General features: G+C 38.7%; 1 protein-coding gene across 1 annotated transcript in view; it reads right to left on the reverse strand.

Annotated features, from left to right (window-relative positions):
- The window catches only part of LOC139715825 (paladin-like), a 61,470-nt gene extending 51,704 nt beyond the window's left edge, over positions 1-9,766 (reverse strand). Inside the window, exon 1 of the mRNA XM_071627363.1 lies at positions 9,461-9,766. The gene's annotated coding sequence lies outside the window, so the exon portion shown is untranslated. The remainder of the gene's footprint in view (positions 1-9,460) is intronic.
- Positions 9,767-10,800: the final 1,034 nt, after the last annotated feature.

The following is a 10,800-nucleotide window of genomic DNA, read 5'->3' on the forward strand; positions in this document are numbered from 1 at the left end:
ACTATAGTATTGAAACCCATCACAACTACACTCTGTCCATCTGGTTTGGATGACAGAGTAGCAACATGAATCAAAGGCTGCTAGTTTGCAGCAGTCACAGCACCTCAATATCAACAACAATCACTTTGGGATGAAAGATCTGTGTACACGTATCGATAACCCGTACAATGTATGTATATAAATGTACATCAGAAGTGACAAGATTAGTGCTATTTACACAGTCTGTAAACAAAATAGCGGGATGTAGAACAATCTAAACACGGTACCTAGAAATTTTGCCCCTGTTCAGACAAACATAAATGCCCCCTATCTGCTGATCGTGATAATTCGTTGACCACACTGTGCATGTGGGAAATCTGCCAAAAGGATGACCTTTGCCCTTGTATTCATGCACTGTTGCTGTGATGTGTGTTTTGAATGATAAGGCAGAAAATCTCCTGATTACTTGCCCTAGTAGCGTTCATACACTGAATCAATGCTTCTGAGAGACAAGATCGTGTGACTTTGTTCGGTATGTGCCTGGTGCTAAGACTATGCAGCAAGACAGGAGTCTGAAGAGTCCAGAAATGACAACCATGTAAGGATTATGTTTACATCTCCAGTAGATAATCTTGCACCCAACGAACCTCATTTTCATTACATTTCTTGACATTCAATGTACCAATGAATCAATCTAATCTCAAACTAAATTGATGTACCGGTAATTGTGGTGCTATGTAGTATACATGCATACTTTTACTACATGTACGTACATGTACATACCTCTCGTTTTCTTGGATTTTGTACAGTAAGTACATCTCCCAGTCCCTCTCAATAAAATGTACAGGTACAGAGCATATCACGTCATATCTGAGATTAAGACCACACACTGAGTGATGTCATAATTCTCAAAATGATAATAATCCCAATATGCCAGGAACATATCCCCCATAGCATAATAATTTGCATCCACATGAAAATGAGGGCTGCAACCTGAGTAACTGTGTCACTGCCTCACATTGACCCGTACTAAGCACAGAGCACACCCACATCCGTCCCCCTCCCACACACACCGTCACAAAAAATGAATAAATAAATAAAATATTGCCTAAGCCTCATTAGCGCTTCAAGGTCTGACTTACTCTGTTTGTGTAACAATCAAATACTGATTGTAAAAATATACATTATATACATGTACAATGTACAATGTAGCAACCTGTACACTAGAATAGCCATACATTATTGCTAAAGTACACACAGATTTGTACGTATCTGGAAAATAATTCAAAAGATTCTGTTTTAGAGAATTAAAGTTTAATTGGCTTCGTGCGTCACAAACCTTGATGAATCTGACATCCACAGACCTTCACAAGGGTATCAGCCATAAGTGGGTAGTCAGCAAGTCGTGCTGAACTCTCTGTGATGTACATGTACATACTATATATCAGAGAGTATGCTTCTGTGTATAAAGAACACCAGAGGCACCCTTTGACACAGATGGCTACCCTGTATGACATTACATTGTACAGTAGGCCTTGACATTCAAAAGGTTATTTTTGGGTCCAATATTATTTTATCATTACTCTTCCATGTCATTTCAGTAAGTGAAATAATGAGCCTTCCCTTTTCGAGGAAGTTTTTCCCATAAAAGAAAAGTCTGCTTTGGGTAACAAAACAAAACAAACAAAAACAACTTTGGAACTATAGCAACAGAAAAAAAGGATATAAGATAATTTGCATTTCACTTACAAGACCTGTACATTTATAGAACTATATTTATTATAAAACCTTCACATGACCTTGGCTTCAATGATGGCAGCGCAGTATTGCCTATCAAAGTCACAGAGAAAAATAGCACACACTTCTTTAATTGTTATTATGAATCTGACTATTAAATGTAAGAAGAAAATGACTGCCTGTACAGTCTAAAAAAGATATTATAAAGTGCAAAATTTTCAGGATATTGGTATTGAATAGTAGAAAGCACAAAACACACAGACACTGATGCAAACTAAAAGAAGAACTTTGCTTCTGACAATAAAAAAAAAAAAAGAAATCTATAAATCACTGGCAGTGAGGACAAATGAAACTTGGAAATTGCTTGGATCATGGCCATGTGAATAGAATGTTTCAGATCTATACAACATATTTTGACAGACTGGACCTTGACATTATATCACGATGTAAACAAGAACTTACAGCACTCATACAGTCTGTAGGCCCTACATATTTTTTTTTTCTCATAAAGGCCAAAGCAACTGCTTGAATTTCTTCTTGAACAAGACGGTATTTTTGAGCCTGGGCTTCAGTGTAGTGATGGAACACAGAAAAAAGGCACAAACAAAGATCAATAGGTATCAAATGGAAGTGGGGTTTGTAAAGGACTGATGAGACGTAAATAAAGAAAACAAGGAGATTGACAAGAATCCATCTCTTTTAAAGACCTAGCACTCACCAGGTACTATTCCTCATTGTGTCAACAGGCATAGAACTGCAGCATATGGCTTCATTGTACGTAGTTTGTTTAATCACACACATGCAGTTATACACACACATACACACACTCACATACACACACACACACACACACACACACACACACAAACAAACACAAGTAGGAAGAGTGGCATGACTTTATATTCTGTCTAGATAAAATTCTAACCTTTTCATAATACTTTCTTTGGGAGGGAGAGGGGGATGCTTTATCTACTCTTCAGTGCTCACATCTCATTGCTGCAGACCAGAGGTCAAAATCGCCACATTGTAGGCAATAATTCTGTACATAATGAAATGCATTAAATCATAACACCTGGATCCCAGGCACTCCCTCTATGCTTGATGTGGGTGGGGGGGGGGGGGGGGGGGGATGGTGGAGGAGGGAAAGAAAAGTGGTGGAGTGGAAACTCCCAAGGGAAGTGCCCTCTACTCAGCAACTGTAACCCTTGCCAGAATTTGGGGTTCCTCCAGAACTTCACATGATTTCACAATAGAACCATATTACTCGGTTTTCAATATTCAACATGGGCATGACGTCTCAAAAGACTCACAGACTGTTTCCATTGGGCCTATTATTTCAAGAAGAAAGGAGCATTCAATAAACATTTAGTGTAAAGCCCCTAAAGGACAGGTTTTCGATGTAACAGATAGTGAAGAGCTACTGTACATATTAAGTACAGTCACGTGTGACATGAAGGATATGAACAATCTTGCCATGAATTGGAATGTACTACACTTTGTAGCATTACACACTTTTGCACTGACACACTTACAAAAGTATCAAACATACTGAGGGATATAATGTACGTAGATGTCTGGAGATATCCACAACTGCAGCCCACGAACAAAAAAAAGTGGATCACCTTGGTCTGATCAAAACATTCAATTTCATAGGCTTAGGTCATTTTTGTAGATTAATTTCATAAATCATCTGCTCAAAGTGAACATTCAATGAGTGAAATGGCATTCTGTGATATGGAGCATTTATCATTAGCAACATGAAAATATAACATCACCAAGAGGTTTGATCTGTAGAAATGAGCACAGTATTGTACACATTGGCCAGGGCCTCCCATATACTGTATACGCTGTAATTTTCGCGTACATAAATTTTCGCGAATTGCCGCTGTCACACATTTTCGCGAGTGGTTAAATTCGCGATTGGGGGGCTAGAGAAAATATGAAGTGGCAAAGAAAGTGTGAATTTTCAACTTACAGATGTACTAGCAAATAAGAATGATACTAGTTATACACTGCATGAAAAAAACTTACCAAACTCTGCGAACTAGTAAGTTAGAATTCAACATTTTTGAAGTGGTTAAGTCCATCGCGCTAGATTTCTGACAAGTGGTCCCCTTGCGATAATGGATTGGCTCTCTACAGTATTCGTAAGTAGACGTGGACGTGCTATATGTAGGCCTACATTGTACGTAAACAAGCTTAGCCAGTATGGTCTGTTCGGTAAGCCGTGACATGGTATACTAGTACTGAAATGTTCGTATCATCAAGGCAAGGGATTCATTTTGGAAGGTAATATTTTCGCGTGTTGTTAATTTCGCGAATAGCTCCCGACTCGCGAAATTCGCGAAAATAAAGCCCCCGCGAAATATATAGCGTATACAGTAGCCTATCAAATGTCTGTACATCAGTATTGCTGAATTTCCTACTGAGGAGCACCTGTCAATAATTACTATTGTCACACACACACACACATGCACAATCTGATCCGCATTTTTAAAAATAATTTAATGGTACAACTAACCATTTATAAAAGTATTTTTTGAAATGTGAAAATAGTAGGCACTACCATCAATGAGAGAAATATACTGTAAAAGTGGAAATTTTCACACATTTCGCAAAACCAGAAGCTATATGATGACATAAATGGTATCCCGGAGTACCAAATAAAAATCAGCCATTTTGTTGAATTATTTTTTTTTTAAAGGTTGTACCCTGGGTGCCAAAGAGTGGAAAATTATTTTGGTGCTGGAGCTAGCACCCGCTAGCCACTGCACTGCACTGCACTGAAGCACACGCTATATTGCTAGCACAGCATACCACGCATGCATACAAATCACATGCAGTGGCATGGGAATGACTGTAGACGCACACACAGTGCATGCATTCCTCTGCAGCTGTCCTCGAGTGAACGTGAGGCAGAGACTCCAACCCCAAGCACCTTCTGATCTGGAGATTCTCCCGCCTGAAACCCCTGGCAAACGGGAGACTCCAACTTGATGTGCGCGAGCGCGGAGTTCCTTGCGGTCTAGGGCTCTAGATGCTCTCTCACGCTATCTAAGGCTTATTTTTCATCATGCAATGAAATTAAGTAAAAAATCATTTCAAGCAGGAGAAATTAAATCTCAAGCTGGAGAACGGGAGATTCTGCAAAAATTGGCTTTCGGCAGGAGATCTCCCGTCGAAAGCGGGAGAGTTGGAGTCTCTGCGTGAGGTGGCACTACACAACGTGGTACCCCGGGGTACTACGGTAGCCCGGGGTATCGCATGATGCATCATATAAAAGCACACAAATATGTTTGCTTGCCATATGTTCCAGTAGTTGATGTCTTGATTTCGCAAAATTAAAAACATACGAAACTTTTCTTACACTGCCAAGAGCAAAAAAAAATCAGTCGCGCGAAAATATCCACTTTTACAGTACTCTTTCCACTTCAAATCCACATATTTTCTTTTAGGAATGATGAAGAAAAAACACCAAACATGGTGAAAAAGAAAAACACACACACATTGGTGGCTCTGTAAAATGCTCATTAAAAAATGGAAGTGTGAACCATGCTGCTTCACTCTCCTTTCCACTTTGCAGGCTCTGAGTTTCTAACATATTTATCAAAGCGGTGTGAAGCACTCAGCACTCAACAGGAGACAATCGTTGCCATGGATACAGTATGTGGATATCCACCACCTCATGGGTGTAACTGGCTATAAACCTGATTATTGTTGATAATTCCCTCTTCATAGTGGCAGATCCAGTGGGGATCGCGCCGGGCACACGCCCCCCTTTATTTTTTGCCAAAACAAAAGAAAAAAAAGGGGGCGCGTGGATTTTGTAAAGACGCCCCCTCTTTATGGAATTCCTGGATCTGCCCCTACTTCATTATGCCCTCAATATTTTCTGTTTATATGTAGTTGACTCAACACAGGGTTCAGTAGACCTCAATTTCCTTGTGAATTACGGCCTGTATACTACATTGTAGTAGTAAGTAAAACATCCCTTACTTAAAGATAATATAAAGTTTTGGTACCTCAAAAGTTTCCCTGAGTTTCCTTGTCTTAGTTTGTGTTTCAGGTTAAAGTACCTTTCATATAACTAACACTGTGAGAATTACTCGCCCCAAAGTGCTCTCATGTCTTAGTAATCATGCAATAATGGTTTCGTACCAGAGCAGAGCGGGCTCTGAAAAATTCGAACAAGCCGTTAGTTTGACTCGACACGGTACCGGGACAATCAATATGCACGTATTGTACGAAACCATTATTGCATGATTACTAAGACATGAGAGCACTTTGGGGCGAGTAAGTCTCACAGTGTTAGTTATATGAAAGGTACTTTAACCTGAAACACAAACTAAGACAAGGAAACTCAGGGAAACTTTTGAGGTACCAAAACTTTATATTATCTTTAAAGCAGAATGTTTTGTAAGTTAGTAACTGATGAAATACTAATGTTTGACTAGTCTCTATCAATTAGTAGTTTCATATTTCATGTAATTATTATCATTATCATTATTATTATTATAATTATTATTATTATATATCATCATTGTTGTTGTTTTTATTATCATTGTTGTTGTTGTGGTTGTGGTTGTTTTTGGCAAATAGTGTTTTGTTAGAAGCTACAAGTATACCCAGGAGAGGAATTTCATGAAGACCCACTTAAGCATAAAAACAAACGAAAAAAAAAAGAAATAAATAGTTTCTTGTCCATTACCTTTCTTTGTTGTTGCATCAAATTCTTTATTTTTTTTGTAAACAACAAAAAGACAAATTTCGATTGATTTTTGCTTTTTCCAGGGCCTTCATTGAAGCTCGCACATGCACAGCCTACATGTTGTACGTACTGTACTGCTCTTAAAAAGTTATGGAAAATTGACTAGCTGAATAGTATTGTGCCCTGGATCAGGCATTATCAAAAATCCACAGTGTTGGGAAAAGGCAAAAAACAAAAATAAAACAAAACAAAAAACAAAAACAAAACAGTGCCCTAATCCTCTCTTCTTCTTTTTTATTTGGACAAGAAACTAAAATTGTTGCTGTTGTTGCCATTTGGCCTTTCAGAGTAAATTCAATAAAATCTCCTAAATTTTAGTCGATACAACTACTGGATGGAGTTCTTTGTGGCCCAATTTTCATGTTGTAGACTTTACTGATGTTTTGACTGAGGCCTATAAACTGCCCTGTCGCTGTATAGATGCTTAGCATTTTGCCAGATGTTTTAGATCCAGTGTTTGCATATTTATAGGACAACTCACTATAATCACTGTACACTTGGTCAAATAACAATTTGATTAATATCAAGAAGAAAAAATTGGGGACCTTCTCTTGATTGCTTGTGAGTCAAACTACCCATTCTGACTTTCTGGATTTAACAGAAAAGTTTCAGGCTCCTGTCTTTATGTTTACTAGAAGATGCCTAATATTTACAATTAGATGACAGTTGCAATCAACACTGATAGTGAAATCACTGGACTGTCATAAATCAAGGAACTATGTACACAGTGTAATGTATGTTGACTTGTGCTGTTTCATTACCCCAATCATAAATGTGGCCATCATGTGCAATACATATTTCATAATCATATTTTTTCTTCAAAGTACTTTGATACACACATACACACACACACAAATCCAACCCACGATTCTCCAATGGCATCATTTGCAAATCATTGCTAACATAAAATACTATCCATATGATTAACAAGTGATATTGGAAAGCACCTTCTACTTACTAGACCAGGCATCTATTCTTATTGAGTCTCCGAAGACAATCTGACTACTGTAAACAAGAAACATTCGCGATATGAAACTTTCGCGAATTGGAGCCAACACTCTTTTTTGCAGCATGAAACTCAATGTCTTCTGCTAAACATGTTACAAGTAGTAGAGGAGCACTCTGAGAGTGCAGACCACTGCTAAGCAGCTCCTTCCCACCACTGATCTTGTTCCCAAAATGAGAACAGTGATTTCCACCCATACGTATGCATGCTGAAAGTCGCCCGTTTCCCAATTAGAAGCCTTTTGTTATGTCATCAACTTTCAGCTGTGCGGCGCGCCTCGCCCCAGCAGAAACTAGAGCATGCACTGTAGTGCACATACATGCAAACCTAAAAAATGCACTGCTTGATCTCCCAAGTTCATTGACCCAGCCTACCTGCCAAAATATCATTTAAATCCTTCATAAAATCCATGAAAATTCACGGATCACTACCTAAATTTAATCATCTGTTCCTTGTGTCATTCTCAACTTTTCCTGTGAGTTTCGCACCCAAATCTGTTTACAACTTTTTAGTTATTTTGCACACTGATAAACAAACAAACCAGTAGTAATGAAAACATTGGACCTCCTCCCTTGGCGGGGGTAATTAAATCTTTTTACAATGACTGATATGAACAGATGATGTCACTGGCAGAATCTTGGGTTTATTCTTCATTTTTTTTGTGTGTGAACATATCGATATCCAGTAGACGAGTCTATTCTGAAGAAAGATACATTTAATAATGTAGCTGAAAAATCATAATGGTCTTCAGACTATCCTGGCACATATTTGGTCAAATAAAAGTGATGTTGAATCCCGACATGAATCAACAGAGAAGTAGATCTAACTGTTAAACTCAATATGCATACTTGCATTACAAAATGATTAGGCCTATATTACCTACAGTTCCTTTTTGACAGGCTTTGGTAATTCTGTAAAGTTACTGTAAAAGTGGAAATTTTTGTGGTGTTGAAATTTTCGCGCATTTCGCGCAAACAGAAACTAGCGCGAAAATAAAAGCATGTGAATATTTCTGCTTGCCATATGTTCCTGTACTTGGTAGTTGATGTCTTGATACCGCGGAAATGCGATACTCTCCTTATCCAGCCGAGCGCGAAAAATTAGTCGCGCGAAGATATCCACTTTTACAGTATAGGTTAGGTATTCGAGATAAGTTAACATTTTCACTGCAGTACTTGAACACTGTTAATATGTTAGACTGATTATGTTCCTGTTAACACGTGTTCATGTGTGTTAGCAGTTTTTCACTGTGGGGTTGTCTGCTAAATTTCTCTTGATTCACTAAAATGCATATATGTATGTACATGTATGTACAAACTACAATGTTGCCTTGGTTTTAGTATTAACTATTGTATATTTTTGGGTTCTCCTTACCTCTCCCATGTTATTCTTTTTTATTTTTTCTTCTCTTTTCTTTTCTCTTTTTCCTTCTTCCTATCTGTTTTCCTCCTGCATCCTTAGCTTTGTGATGAATAGTCTCTTGTGTATCTGTACTTCGTCTTGTAAATGTATATTAATGTCTTTTTAACATTAGATGTTTCAATCAGATTCAACTACATTTTCAAAATGTAAAGGTGCCCTCACTTCAAGCTGTGCTTACTGAGTTGTCACCTCCTGTTTATCATTACTGAATTGTTACTGTTTTTACACGAATTGATAATTGAATTGAATTGAATTAATAATAGACAACCCCACAGTCATTTATTAATATTTACTAATAATAGTAGGTAATATACGGTAGACCACGGTAGACGTCAGCAGATTAGTAGTAAGTAGTATCAGGTATTAGTACAATGTACTGCATACATACTGATCACTGCCTCAGGATATCGAGAATAACTTCACATACGAAGAGAGCAACTACTGTACCTCGTGATATTAAAGGGTAATGAAGCGTAATTTCAAGGACAACTGCAACCTTCCAAGGCTTCCATTCACATGTTCAAGAACTACTGACACGGTAAACTTACAACTGCACTGTCCGACGTTTCAACGACAACGTTCCGCTTGTGCGAACTTCAACACTTGCCGGGGATCAACTCATTCACGGTCCACGGACGTCTCTGATCCGATGCAGTGATTTCTTGATCTTCTTGCCACTGGCGTATTTACGAGAGGGTTATTGCTTTCTCTGTCATTTTATCCTTGTAATGTTACATTTCGTCATAAATTCAGGGGATGTTGACAATCAGTATATTTCACGAAATTTGCGTCCGACTTCGAGTCCGAAACGAAAACTGCGGAGATGCTCTGGCTCTCCTCCACATCGCATCCAAAACAGCTGCATTCTATTCAACTCCGCGATTTGCGAATTGCGCGATATACTCGTGCGAATGTAGCTTTTGCCTGATAAAGCGCAGCGAGCGCTCGCTCTAATCACACGTACACCGTACCCACACACACAACTACTAGTACGTTTCAGGAGCATCTCATCGCGATCGCGATCGCTCCTCCTGCTTGACTTGCCCACAGAGCAAGAGTAGCTAGCTAGAGATGGTGAAGACACACTCAGGTGCACAGTTGCTGTGTAGTAGTGCAGTGCTATCGCTGTGTAGTCGGAGTGTATGTACCGCACGCCTAAGTTACTGAAAACAGGCAACTGTCAAGGAAACGGGGGAGGGGGGAGGGGGGGGGGGGGGCAAAACGAGTTTTTGCCTGCCCCCCCCCACAAGTGCCCCCTGCAACAAATAATTAATCAATTGTTTCAAGATCAAAATGAACGATTAAGGCACTTCTCTCGTCCAAAAGTTGTCAAATTTGCCTGCCCCCCCCACAAGTGCCCCCTGCAACAAATAATTAATCAATTGTTTCAAGATCAAAATGAACGATTAAGGCACTTCTCTCGTCCAAAAGTTGTCAATTTCATACCTGAAAATGCAAAATTTTCGCGCCTAACAGGGCGAAAATCATAATACATTATTAATATACATTATGATATTTATACACTAATATTTACTTATGAGTAGATTTAGTGTATAGATGGTAACATCTAAACATAACTTTAGTAAACCTTACATTTTCCCTTTCTTCTATGCTTTTTAGCAATATAAGAATAATTTTTATTGCTCGAACAATGCGATCACGTTTAAGCTTTAAATGAATACATTTCAGATGAATGGCAAAGTGAAAGTGGTTCGCTCGCTCTGCCCGTATAGTAAAATGAACAGTTTTCATAAGTTATGATCATAGTCCTTGGCAGCAGGCGCGCCGGAAGCAGTTTTGGATTGGGGGGGGGGGGGGCAAACATTGGAGGGGGCTCACGATAGACCATACATAATTATATTACTCAATATACACATACACATACACA

Source organism: Diadema antillarum, unplaced genomic scaffold (assembly GCF_040938485.1).
Source record: "Diadema antillarum isolate AM-2024a unplaced genomic scaffold, OU_Dant_1.0 scf00000055, whole genome shotgun sequence".
In the NCBI taxonomy this organism is placed as follows: Eukaryota; Metazoa; Echinodermata; class Echinoidea; order Diadematoida; family Diadematidae; genus Diadema; species Diadema antillarum.